This window comes from Panthera onca, chromosome B4 (assembly GCF_046562875.1).
Source record: "Panthera onca isolate mPanOnc1 chromosome B4, mPanOnc1 haplotype 2, whole genome shotgun sequence".
In the NCBI taxonomy this organism is placed as follows: domain Eukaryota; kingdom Metazoa; phylum Chordata; class Mammalia; order Carnivora; family Felidae; genus Panthera; species Panthera onca.
Genome location: NC_138345.1, coordinates 15488996 through 15502892, shown reverse-complemented (window position 1 = coordinate 15502892; position 13897 = coordinate 15488996). Strand labels below are relative to the sequence as shown.

The following is a 13897-nucleotide window of genomic DNA, read 5'->3' as shown; positions in this document are numbered from 1 at the left end:
TCATGATCTCACGGTTCGTGGGTTCGAGCCCCGTGTCGGGCTCTGTGCTGACAGTTCGGAGACTGGAGCCTGCTTCGGATTCTGTGTCTCCTTCTCTCTCTGGCCCTCCCCTACTCGCGCTTTGTCTCTGTCTCTCAAAAATGAATAAACATTAAAAAAAATGACTCAACTAATATACCTCTTAGGTATACAAAGGTAAACTCTATGTACACAACCATCTCTAATGAGACCTGAGCCTCATTTTATCACTGACAGAAATGGTGGAATTTTAGCCTAAAAGCAGGCAAGGGCTCCATCAAGGAAAAAAGGCCTCATGACCTGTGTTGCCTTTATCTTTAAAATGATGAAGAGCCTTGGGAGGATTTTAAGTAAAAACTGCATGGCCAGACTTGACTTCTTTCTAGAAAGGTGACAGTGGTAGCAGGGTGGAGGAAGGCTGGAGAGGAGGGAACCTGTGACCTGACAAGAAGAAGCTCACTGCAGAATTCTGGATGGGAAAGGTTGAAGGCTCACATTGGCACAGTGGGAATGGAAAATGAAGGAAAGGTAAGAATTCAGAGAAACTGAGAAGGTAGAGTGCGTGGGGAGTACAGTGTGGAAGTTGGTGACATATTGCAGGAGGAGAGGATTTGACGATTTCTGGATAGTGGCACCTTAGGAGGCTAAGATTTAGGGAAGAAATACTCGACTAGTTTGGAGCAGTTGTGGTTGGAGGCCTCAGAGATACCTAAGTGGAGAAATACAGGAGGAAATTGATCCTCGAGAAGCAACTTGGGCTGGAGAGAATGATCTGGAAGTCTTCTAGAGGTGAAAGGAAAAGCTAGATGTGAGGTTAAATTGAAGACCGTTTATTCCCACTGCGTGTGAGAAGTAATTATATAAAATGGACTCAGAGCTTTGAGTCATTTAAACTCTAAATGAGTTAATCCATTCTGTTTATCTATATTCATAGCGTCAATGGCACAGTCTAAGAAAATTTACGTTTGACTCTGCAAAGTGCTTTGATTCCTCCATTTGGATATAGATGTGATTCATGTTCTGCCAATGAACAGCTCACCAAACGAATCGCATTCCCTGTGAGTGAAGACTTAAAGAGACCTGAGACGTTTTCTGCAATAAGCTTTCTGAGTCACTATTGAAACTCTTTCTTTCTCTTTACCCCATGCTGTGGATCACCTTCATCCCTCTGATACAGAGCAAAGCTTACCTTAAGCTTTCTTTACGTTTGATGTGTCGCTTTTTTGTGCATTTCTTGAGGGAAGCAATTAGACGTTCGTGGTGTGAAGGCTTCCTAACAAAATGCAGACGTCATGACAAACTGTATCAGAAAACCACTTTGCCACCTATCGTACTTGGCTCGATCAACAGTAACTTGAGAGCCAGCCTCACGGGCAGACAGGGAGTATTGCCTCAATAGACTTGCCTACGCGAAGTGGTGTGCAAAACGCAGAGGCTGTTTTGAAAGAAAAATTCATTTGCCTTTGGAGATTTTATTTTTTAATACACGGAAGAATTCCCACATTCTTGCCTTTAGCACAGACTTTAGAATCAAATGACATATATTTGCATTTGTTCTTGCTACCTGCTTTCAAGTTGTTTTCCTTTTTTCCTAATCTATTCTCACACGACCATTGAAATGGTCTTAAAGTGCTCCACACTGTTGTCATCTGCACAAAGCTTCCCGAGTTAGTCAGTGTTTCCCCAGCCTCGTTAATGACCGTGTTGTTTTTCTGAGCTACAAAGAAGGCATCTGTGGACTTATTGTGATTTGATGGAGTGAAGCAGCACAGGAGGAAAAATCTTGCCTTGCCAGAGGCACTGTTCACGTATGAGCACTTTGCTCTATCAGTCAATGACTGCTTTCCTCTGGTCACGGTTATAGGAAGGGTTCAAGTGCAGGGAACAAAAAGTGGACTGTCATTAGTTGCCCGAGTTGTGTGACCACTGCATTTCATGATCATGACTTTGACCTCTTTTTCATCTGTGTAATTGCCGTTGGCCACTTGGAAATATCTAAGAAGTAATTTTAGGTAATCTTTAATAGTAATTTTTTACTGAAAACCTCGGTGTTACCATTTCGTATTGCTTTGGTCTCACAAAGCTTTCAAGACCACACAGGTGAGTTTGCTGATCACTCTGCATAACTTTTCAATTTTGATTTTTGTTTGTTTGTTTGTGGTAAGGAAGTGGGGGAAAGAGCAATAACATTAGATTGAATTCTAGGGCTTATAGAACCTTTTAGTTACAGATCTGCATTAAAACAAAAAAACAAAAAACAAAAAACAAAAAAACTAGCCAGTAAGCTGCACCTTTCACATCTGTCTCACCCATCGAAAGCCACCCCACTTTTCCATAAAGAGGGGAAAGAGCCTGTGTGGACCCGACAGTCAACAGTCAACTGAATTTTTGACGGGGGATGTGCGGGTCAGTCCGGAAAAGAGTATTTTCACAGAGTAAATAATTGCTGTGAAGACGAGACCATTTTAGCCTGTGACATCCCAGTTTCGTTCATCTTGACACGCACTGGAGTTTTGCACGTTCACTATTTGCATTATACACTTGACAGTAATTTACTTCAACGTTTCAGAGGTCAGTAAAGAGCCCCATTCGTATAAGTCTGTGATCATAAGGTGAACTCCTTTGTATTGCTGATGGGTCAGAACAAATTTGGGGGAAATATCCTATAGTTTGTGTCAATTACTAAATGTGAAGGGAAACGGAGTTTCCTTCTGTATTCCAGGCCTGTAATGCACAGGGCGTAAGGTAAAAAGAAAGGAAGGCAGGTCCTTCATGGGGGCTCACATCTAACTGTAACATTAATCTGCCTTCCTCTCTCTCCCCCTGCACCTCAGCATTCCATGAATAATTCACCCTGAAAGAAGATAACCAGGAAAGGGATCATCCTGGGCTTTAGGGATCTGTGCAACTCTGAAATTACCTGAGTGTTTTCTCAAGAGCGTGCATTGCTTTCCTCTGATTGTCACTGGTATTGATGATCTTATCAAGTTTCAAAAGCCATCAGTCCTGTGGGTTTGGCTGAAATGGGAATGCTATATATAGTGCAGAATTGACATTTTTAAGTGCCCTATAGTCTGTTCACTTCTGCTAGTTGAGTTTTTGTCCCTCCTTGACCACCAGTGGCTGGTTTGGCCATGACTGTGCTCACATGTATGTCCTGTGAAGCATTGCAATTGCATATTGCATTGCAAATGTATATTTAAACCATCAAGGCCCCTGTTGCCTTTTACTGTCCCGGTCTCATGCCAGGGTGCTGCTCAGTCAGTCTTACTCACAACATGCTTGTCACGTTAGGCATCAGGCTTCTAGATACTTGATTAGATCAGGGATTTAAATTACATTTACTTGTGCAGTGCCACGGTACTTTCATGTGTATTTTAAAGTAATGTCTTCTATAACACTTCAGCAAAATGTTGGGGTCAAAACTGACCCTGGCCTAATTAGGTGTGAGGTTGGTAGGCATTTTGCTCAGCGAGTAGCCCAGGAGAGAGTAAAAAGTGACGCTTCAGGATGACATGTCCTAGAAGGACAAAGACGTCACCCTGGGGAAGATGACAGGATTGGGGACAAGAGGTTCTCTTCCCCTAAGACTGTGAACACTGGATGTATGACTAAAGCTCCCAGCCCCCCCATTACCCACAGCCCGCGTGCTGAGGATGAGGCCACTCCCGGTCGCTAGCTGGGGTGTTCACCATATGGAGAACTAGTCAGGTGGCAATACGGTCAGGTTCACAGACCTTGCTGTGAGACAATGGCAAAAATACCAAAGTGCATGTTTAACAAGGACAAAATGAATCGTGCTCCACAAGATGGGAATGTGCCCAGATGGGAAGAGCCATAGACGGGAAAGCAGGTGGCCATGACATAAATGCTCCATTGCATCGTTGTCTGGTAAGATGCTTTAGAAAGGTCCTGTAACATTTTTGAGCTCCATTTTTATCCACTGAAAAAAGAAAAGTTTGAAACATTATCACTTTCTTTCTTTTAAGAATGTGATGGGGATAAAGTAGCTAATCCCTGTGCACAGTTCATTAGATGTCAAAGAGAGAGGCTGTTATGTCATCAGAAAGTAATGTTGAGGTCTTGGATTTCTGCAAGGTTGCATGACCTTCCCCACCCTATCTCCAAGGTGGGGAAGAGGTGTGTGTACAGCTGGGGTCATTATCATCAACAGGACCGCTCCAGGGTGCCTTGATCTTTTTGTTTGTTCTTACTCACTTTGCACTGAAATCTAACTAGCAAACCCTAATGTTTGTTTTATAACTATAACTGAAATCAAAAGCTAAATTCTGGTTAAATGCTAATGCCTGGCAGAGGTCTAGCGCGTAATACTCCACCACTATTGGCTGGTTGACTGTTCTGAAGAATAAATGGGCACATTGCACCTCCTTAACAATTACCTTATAGGTAATATAAATGATAGACTCTACATTATTATATCTAGATGCGCCTCCTTCCCAATCATGGTTCATGCAGTTCAGCTGTGACTCAGGGTGGAAACTTGGATCATTTTCATACCAAGAGAATCAGGACTTCTAGATGACACTCAACCTTTGGGTCATGTGCGTCTGCTCTCTGGATTTTTGCCCACTGCCGTAACATGTGGAAAACGGCTCCCTAACATGCTGAAAGAAGGCACCAGGAGCAGTGGGAGAGAGCCAAGGGAGCTGAACTTGACTTTGTTTGTAAGAGGGGACAGGAGAAGAAGAAGGAAAGGGAGACTGACAAAGGCAACGAGAGTTGCAGCCCCAAAGATGGAAAATATAGTCAAAACAGATGGAGAAAAATATCACAACATGTCAGAATCAGACTCTGGTTTCTAGTTATTTCTTAGTTTCACAGTTTTGGTGTTATGTTTGGACGTTGAGAGGCACTCTAAAAATCTGTAGCTAAACAATAAAAGAATAAACTTAAGTATATCCAGTAACTCTAAATATTGATATGGGTACGTTTCCATGTGCTTCCTGACAGCCTGATAAAAGCTGCCAAACCATATTACTTTTAAAAGTACAAATACAATAAGAGAATTGAGTTAAAACTTGAATAATTTTATAAATCATTGCTCTAGTAACTCTCAGTTTAGCAATAATGAGGGTATTACTCGAAAGCACTGGCGTTTGTCTGTTCTTTTAATGTCATTTGCTCCCTCTGATGAAGTCTGAGAATGAGATGAGCTGAAATGGTACACCCATTTGTAGAAAATTAGACTAAGCTTATTTCCGCCCTTGTTAAGCCTTCTAAATTTCACTGTTGATTGGACTTCCCTTGAGAGATGATGTCAAAGCCAAGGTTATCTGCAATCTCTTCTTGGTGGGTTTTGCTGAGAAGGTTTTTTTGCTGAGCCGAGAACGCAGGGCTTCGATAAAGAAAACAACAATGCTTGGTTCACCAAAACCTTATGAAGGCAAGTAGACAGGAGTAAAATTCCAGGTCAGTAAAAGGAAAGGAAAGATTTTTATTAAAATGTATTCCAACATCAGAATCTGTGCTCCCACCCCCACCCCCGCCCCCACCTCTGCAATGACCTGATTGCTGTGTCTGGTCTCCAAGAGTAGAGCGGTCACTGGGGAAATAAAACCAGTTGGTGCTGTGGAGACCAAGCTGAGTGACAAAATTGAGTTAGTGGTAAACCGTAAGATAACACTGGGAAACATTCAGATGCACAAGACCTGGAAAGCAATTATTCTGCATAACCTAAACCACATCAGCCCTTCTCAAAATGGAACCCCGCCTCATCGCAGATGTTCTCAAACCCAGGTGCTTTGAGTTACATTATTTGTAACCATAGATCCCCTATAATAATTATTATCCTTACTCAGATCAGCTTGACTTTGATGTAGCGTTTGCAGGAGCATAAAAGCAAACTATCTCTGGTCAGCAATAAACACTTAAAAAAATTCTTTGGTTATAAATCAGTTCAGAAACAAAACATCACTAGGACCATGGGGCTGTATTCTTCTTGTCATTTTATACACAAACAAATCTGTTAATGTGCAGTAGCCGTATGTTCCTCTCACTCCCAAGTGAAGACATCACAAACTCCCAAGGCGTGATGACAGTGGCCACCTGTCCCGGAGCATCCATTATGCTCTGGATGTAGCACAGGGGCTTTCCCTGGATGGTCTCATCTAATCTACACAACTGCCCACAAGACAGGGACGGTCCCATTTTACAAAGGAAGAAATAGGAAGTTAAGAGATTAAGTTATTTGTCTGTGGTCAACGTGTTGTAAGAGGCAAAGCCAAGCTTTGAACCAGGAGTAATTGTCTCCCAGATTCGCCTTTTTCCTAATCAACCCACATCATCTCTGTGGCAGTCAGTAAACATAGCCAGGGACGAAGAGGGATTCTGGGGTGAGTTGTCTGACAGGCAGGTCATGTCTCTAATTCCTGTTTGGGGTAGACTGAGCTACTTTTCTCTGCTTTCATCTTCTTGCTGCTACCTGCTTTCTAATAACAGCATTCCAATTTGTACCGAGCCCCAAATAGTACATTAGCCCATAGGCTATATTACATAAACAGTGTGTGTAACTACAGCAATCATATTATATCATATCTATAAGATTAATATTATATAATATTTTTATTATAATTTTATATTCTAAAACAGTTATATTTTTGTTATACTAGGCTATATTTACAATTTACAAATAAATATATAGTCATATATTTTGTACTATATATTTGTAATGTTTATATTATAAGTAATGTTTACATGAAATATCATGTATTAATATATAACATATATGTATATGCAATATACATTTAATAGATGCATATTATAGCTCACAATACATATTATATTAGTATAATTCTACAATATCACAGAATATATGCCATAAAATAACATTGTCTTCTGATGTTGACAAGTAAATGTCACATCTGTTTTATTGGCTTTCCATGGCATTTTGATAAAGAATTAGCACAGTTATGTGGAATACAGTTGCATTGGAATGTAAGGGTAATAAATCTCTGTGTAACAAATAAAACCTAGCCCCAAATTATGCCTTCCAATTTAGTAAAATTCCTTACCACAGGATTCTGACAAAATGAAGTGAGTTGGACATGTATTTTTATGGTTTAGCCCTGATTGGTACTCTTATAAAGATGAGTTTATGAAATGAGGAACTAAGTCACAAAGACATTACGTGACTTGCCAAGGTCACTTAGCAAGTCTTGAGCAGAAGTGGGAAAGTAATCCTTGTCTCCATTTTGTCTCCACCAGAGTAACAAAAGTTGAAATATCCTGAGCACAGGGCACAAGCTAATATATCAAGAAGAACAACCAAATGGTTCTGTGTCCCCATTTACATGATTTTTTAAAAAGCTGTGGGAAACTTTGTCTGGCTTTATGAATTCCGTAAATTCTTTTATATTACAATCTATTTTATGACGGTTAAATAGTGCTTTGCTATTAAGCCTGCTCTCTCCAAACAGAACATTTAAAGATTTTTTCTGACTTTGATTTTGTAATTGTCAATGTTAAGTAAATAAAGCCATCCTTCTGTTATTATTTTATTGAAGAACAATTGACATACAATATTGCATTAGTTTCAGGTGTATAGCATAGTGTTTCAGTATTTATGTACATTACAAAATGGTCACCACAGTAAGTCTAGTTACCATCTGTCCCCATACAAAGTTGTTACAATATTATTGACTGTATTCCCTATGCTGTGCTTCACATCCCAATGTCTTACTTTTTTTTTTTGTAACTGAAAGATTGTACCACTTAGTCCCCTTCACCCACTTCATCCAATCCCCTCACTCCTGCAACTATTCATTTGCTCTCTGTATCTATGAGTCTGTTTCATTTGATCATTTATTTTGATTTTTTAAGTTTTTTTTTTAACATTTATTCATTTTTGAGAGACAGAGAGAGAGCAGGAGCAGGGGAGGAACAGAGAGAGGGAGACACACAATCCGAAGCAGGATCCGGGCTCTGAGCTGTCAGCACAGAGCGCGACACGGGGCTTGAACTCACGGACTGAGAAATCGTGATCTGAGCCAAAGTCAGCGGCTTAACCGACTGAGCCACCCAGCCTCCCCACATTTATTTTGATTTTTAGATTCAACCCATAAGTGAAGTCATATGGCGTTTGTCCTTCTCTGTCTGTACTTATTTCACTTAGCATAATACCTTCTAGGTCCACCCATATTGTTGCAAATGGAAAGATTTCATTTTTTTATGAGTGAGTAATGTTCCAGTGTGTGTGTGTGTGTGTGTGTGTGTGCGCGCATCTTTGTCTGTATATTGCTCATCTTTATCCATTCATCCATCTGTGGACATTTCTTTTGCTTCCATTACTTGGCTGTTTTTTTTCATTTTTTTTTTTAATGTTTATTTATTTTTGAGACAGAGACAGAGCATGAACGGGGGAGGGTCAGAGAGAGGGAGACACAGAATGCGAAACAGGCTCCAGGCTCTGAGCTGTCAGCACAGAGCCCGATGCAGGGCCGAACTCACGGACCGCGAGATCATGACCTCAGCCGAAGTCGGACGCCCAACCGACTGAGCCACCCAGGCGCCCCCATTACTTGGCTGTTTTAAATAATGTTGCAATGAACATGGGAGTGCCTGTGTCTTTTCAAATCACTGTTTTCATTTTCTTCAGATCAATACCTAGAAGGGGAATTGGTGGACTATAGGGTAGCTCTGTTTTTAATTTTTGGAGGAAACTCCGTACTGTTATTCACAGTGGCTACACCAGTTTACATTTCCACCAACAGTGCAAGAAGCCTCCCTTTTCTCCATATCTTCACCAATGCTTCATTCTTTCTCGTCTTTTTGCTAATAGCCATTCTTTCGGTGTAAGTCGTACTTCTTTTATATAGTGTAGTTTGCACATTCGCGTATCCTCTGTTTTACAAATGATTAAATTTGCTCTGCTTGCTGAAACCTAATACTCAGAGATTAAATTTTCTTAAGTAATAGACCTAACATGATTTTTCATTGCAAATTTTTAGCTACAGAAGCATTTTCCACTGCTCAGGCAGTGTTTTAAATCTTTTAGTGATGTTTTATTGTTATCCTGCTAATTGTCTCTTGACCATCAAATATGCCGTAAAAATCAACTAAGTTAGCTTTAAAAACACGTTAATACATTGGACAAAAACGTTGTTTTGTATACATCGAATACATGTTTATAATATAATAACAACTCTATAAATCAAGAAATATGTTTAATTCCAAGAATTCCCCTTGTAAACTCAGCATAGATGCGAAGATCCACCTAATAACTATTTACATTTTCTATTCATTCCTTCATTGTTTATTCAAAAGTATTCACCAGCTACTTGCTGTGTAGGCAGTGAACTTCTCTTGCGAATACAAAGATGAACTGAACAAGGTCCGTATTCTTGAGAGGTTGATTCAAGTTAGGAGGTGCCTGGGTGCAGTTAAGTATCAACTCTTGATTTTGCCTTAGGTCATGATTTCACGGTGTGTGGGATCAAGCCCTGCATCAGGCTCTGTGCTGACAACATGGAGCCTGTTTGGGATCCTCTCTCCCTCTCTGCCCCTCCCCTGCTCGTGCATACAGGAGCTCGCTCTCTCTCTCTTTTTCTCTCTCTTTCTTTCTCATTAAATAAAGTTTTGTTTTTTTTTTTTTAAAGTAGAGGAGTTAGGGGGTCCTGGGTGGCTCATTCGGTAAAGCTTCTACTTCAGCTCAGGTCATGATCTCACGGTTTGTAAGTTCAAGCCCCATGTCAGGCTCTATGCTGATAGCTCAGAGCCTGGAGCCTGCTTTGAAATTCTGTGTGCAACTCTCTCTCTGCCCCTCCCCCATCTCTCTCTCTCTCTCTCTCTCTCTCTCTTCTCTCTCTCTCTCAAAAATAATAAAATAAACATTTTTTTTAAAGTAGAAGAGTAAGTAATTGTAAATTTGGGATAATAAATGCTTTTTGACGGAAGAATGTGCCAAGGACAGTGGAGGCAGAAAAGAAGGACCTGTGTTTCCTTGGTGTTGAGTAAAAAGGACACAGGATTGTTAGAGAAAGCATTACAGAGTGTGAACCCTGAACTGTAGTGTGATCGTTAACAGTGTAAGCTCTAGGGGCGCCTGGGAGGCTCAGTCTGTTAAGCATCCGATTTTGGCTCAGGACATGACGGTTCATGCGTTCAAGCTCCACGTCAGGCTCTGTGCTGACAGCTCAAAGCCTGGAGCCTGTGTTGGATTCTGTGTCTCCCTCTCTGCCCCAGCCCCACTTGTGCTCTGTTTCTCTCTGTCTCTCAAAATGAATAAATGTTAAAAAAAAATTATAAAAAAAAAAAAGAGTGTAAGCTCAGGAGCAAGACTTCCTAGGTGCAAACTCAGTTCTTGTACATCCCAACAAGTTTGGCCTTGGACACTTTTCCTCTCTACATCTTGATTACCTCATCTCTGAAATGGGCATGCTAATAATAACTACCTGATAAGGTTGTGGTGAAGGTTAGACTAAAAAATTCCCTGGCACTCATTTAGCATGTAATAAATCTTAGCTTTAAATGGTACTGGCTTGGGAGGGTGAAAAGGCATTCATTGGGAAAACATTCTATGAAGAAGGAGAAACACGTATCATGTTGTAGGTCATGCCATTTCAGAGGCTACAGACTGATCGGCGCAACCTTTGGTGATGCTTTGGGATATAAGGTGGAGAACAACTTTATTCTTCTTTGTCAAGATCATTTTAAATATTCAAGGGCCTATAGTTTTCCATTTAAATTTTAAAATGAGCGTGTTGTTTTTTTTTTAAGTGAGCATTTTTTAATAGAAACAGAAAGATCTTGCTGGGGGTTTGATAAGAATTACATTAAACCTGTGCATCAATTTAGGAATAATTGACATTTTTACTATGTTGTGTCTTCCAGTCCGTGAACATGTATGTCCCTCCGTTTAGTTAGGTCTCCTCCGATTTCTTTTATCATTTTGTCATTTTCAGCACATAGGTTCTGTGTGTGTTTCATGAAGTGTATACCCAAGGATTTAGTTTTCTTTGGAGCAATCATATTTTTAATTTTGGTTTCCATATGTTTATTATTCAAATATAGAAATGTGACTGACTTTTGTGTATTGTTCGTGTATTTTGAGTTCTTGCTGAACTCACTAGTTTTTGAATTTTTACGCAGATTCCTTGGGATGTTCTACATCTGAAAATAGTGGCAATTTTATTTCTTCCTCTCCAGTCTGTCTATATATTTCTTTTTGCCTATTAACTGTCAAGAATTCCAAAATGATGTAGAACATGAGTGATGAAAACAAGGTATCCTTGCCTTGTTTCTCATCTTACAAGGAAAACATGTAGTTTTTCACCATTAATATCATGTTAGTTGCAGATTTTTATAGATACTTTGTGTCAAGTTGAGAAAATTCCTTTCTAGTCTTAGTTTGCTGAGCGTTTTTATCATGAAAGCAAGTCGGATCGTACTAAATCCTTTCCTGCAACAGTTGACATGATAATATGATCAGAACATTTGATTTAGCAAATCATTTTTAAAATTTCAAAGTTAGTGAGACTAATTCTCATGAAATGCACGTAGACTGATGATGCATACATAAAGTGTTTTCAGTAATATCTAAATAATGCGAAATTAGTAGAAAGATAATGATAAAATTCTCCTAAGTTTGTTATACATTGTATTACTCTTTTTCTAGTGACTATAGCTACTGATTAGTTGCTGAAATTACCCTTCTTTTAGTATTTTAGTTTTATGCTTCCCAAATATTACCAGACTAAGTACATATTCTAAGTTAAATTAGGCTGGGTCTCAAATTAGGATTTTTACAATGAGTCCAATTGAGTCACGTTACCAAACACAAACAAATGAAAACAAAAACACACAATTCGTGTTACAAAAACCACTAAATTGTTTTTCTAGTATAACATAAATATAATACCTAAAAGGTCATGCCTGTTTGAGGTTAGGGGGGTAGAAAAATAAATCCAATCTGCTTTTAGAGAAAAAGATGAAACACGTTCATCTGGAACCTAGCTGAATTTTTAAAAATGAATTCATGGCTTTAGGGCAATTGAACAATGCAGCTTTGAAAATCACAGATTTATTCCAAGAAAGGGTTCTGGAGCGCTAGCCCTGTGTCCTGTGTGGTTGAAGGGAAGCTAATCTGGTGCACCCCCATTTCCCCGAAGCACCAGCTTTAAAGGGTTTGTGTTCTGTTTCCTGTGCTTCTATCTGCTTCCTTTAACTACCGGCTAAAGCCCCAGCTGGCTCACTGGGGAACAGGAAAATGCCTGAAGTCAGGCCAGTCTTTAGCTGTAAGTATGGCTTCCCGTTTGCCATGTGTCCAAGTGGTAGCCGTCCAGAGGCAGGCAGAGATCCTATCCAGAAGACCTCCATAGCATGTCAGCCACAATGTAACGGCAGCCACAAAAATGTCAATCCTCATGATAACTATTTAGAAATGTATCTGTCCCCACTAAAGGCTTCAAGATGTTTTGTCTTAGATAATATAACTATTTTGCTTTGTCAGATTTGTCCTGGCTTGAGCTTCATTCTGAGGTTTAATTTCCTGGAGGGCAATCATTTAGGATTCGGTTACTGATTTTTAATTAAGTAGAGCTCAACCCACATTTCACTGCTTACAGTGGGTTTATATTTCCACTATTTCTGTAGCCAAACGTTTTCTTTCTCTAAAGAAGTAGCTCTTTTGTAGGAAGTGTTTCCAACGTGGAGAAGACGGTTGGAGTGACATTTGTTCTCGGGCATAGGGAGTGTCGTTACAGAGCGCTTCTGACAGGACATGACTGATGAACTGGGTGCTGATGGATGAGAGTTTGCTGGATGGTAGAATGTGTGTAGTAACAAGGAAGATGATGGATTTATGGTGCTAAACGACGTGTCAAGGTTAAGGGTTGATACTAGTTAAAAAGGACAGGGAGATTTAAAAATATGAATATAGTAAACAGATATTAATTTCTTGGGTATGAAACTATTTCACAGTCACAGAGTTCTTCGTGTTATGTCATGTTTTTGCTGAACTATACAAATCCAGAACTGGGGGGGTGCCTGGGTGGCTTAGTCGGTTAAGCGTCCAACTTCGGCTCAGGTCATGATCTCGCGATGTGTGAGTTCGAGCCCCGCGTCGGGCTCTGTGCTGACAGCTCAGGGCCTGGAGCCTGCTTCCAGTTTTGTGTCTCCCTCTCTCTCTGCCCCTCCCCTGTTCATGCTCTGTCTCTCAGTAATAATTAAACGTTAAAAAAAAAAAAAATACAGAACTGGTAGTGTGGCAAAGCACATTTTTGGTAAAGGATCCTTCTTGGTTAATATTTCTCTCTATATTTCCCCAAATACACACATTTATGGTTCCATTTGCTGTAGGAGGGGCAGAAGCACAGAGCAGTTGTACCATGTTTAAGTACTAAAGTGGGGGGATAGGGCAACTATAACCATTTCCTTCACCAAACAAACACCGAAAGGTGTTTACTCATATAATATTATACTTATGTCAATTATATTCACTCATATTAATATATTACTCAAATATAGTATATTTGAGTATATAATATTATTCAAATATAGTATGAATCATAGAATTCATTCACATAATGTTATGCTTACTTCAGTTATTTGAATATTTTGGCCAGGATTGTCTGAAGACCGTGTTAATTCTCCTTCTTTAAAATTCTGTGTGTATATTCTGTGAATTAAGCAATGCACTCTATTACAGTTTAATAACTCGAACCAGCCATTTATGTTTTGGTCGGCTATTGCCACAGCAATGCTGCATAACAAATCACCCAAATTCAGCGCTCATCCCCACAGCATGTATTGTTGTCACTTGGGGCTCATCAGACTCGTCGTCTGCCTGTTCCAGGCCGCAGAAGGACGGCACTTGGCTTTATATTTCAGAGCGCGTTCAAGTCTGCTCTATGTGACCCCGCTT

General features: G+C 39.9%; 1 protein-coding gene across 1 annotated transcript in view; it reads left to right on the top strand.

Annotated features, from left to right (window-relative positions):
* CUBN (cubilin) overlaps window positions 1-13897 on the top strand; it is a 273361-nt gene that overhangs the window by 234879 nt on the left and 24585 nt on the right. The window lies entirely within an intron of this gene.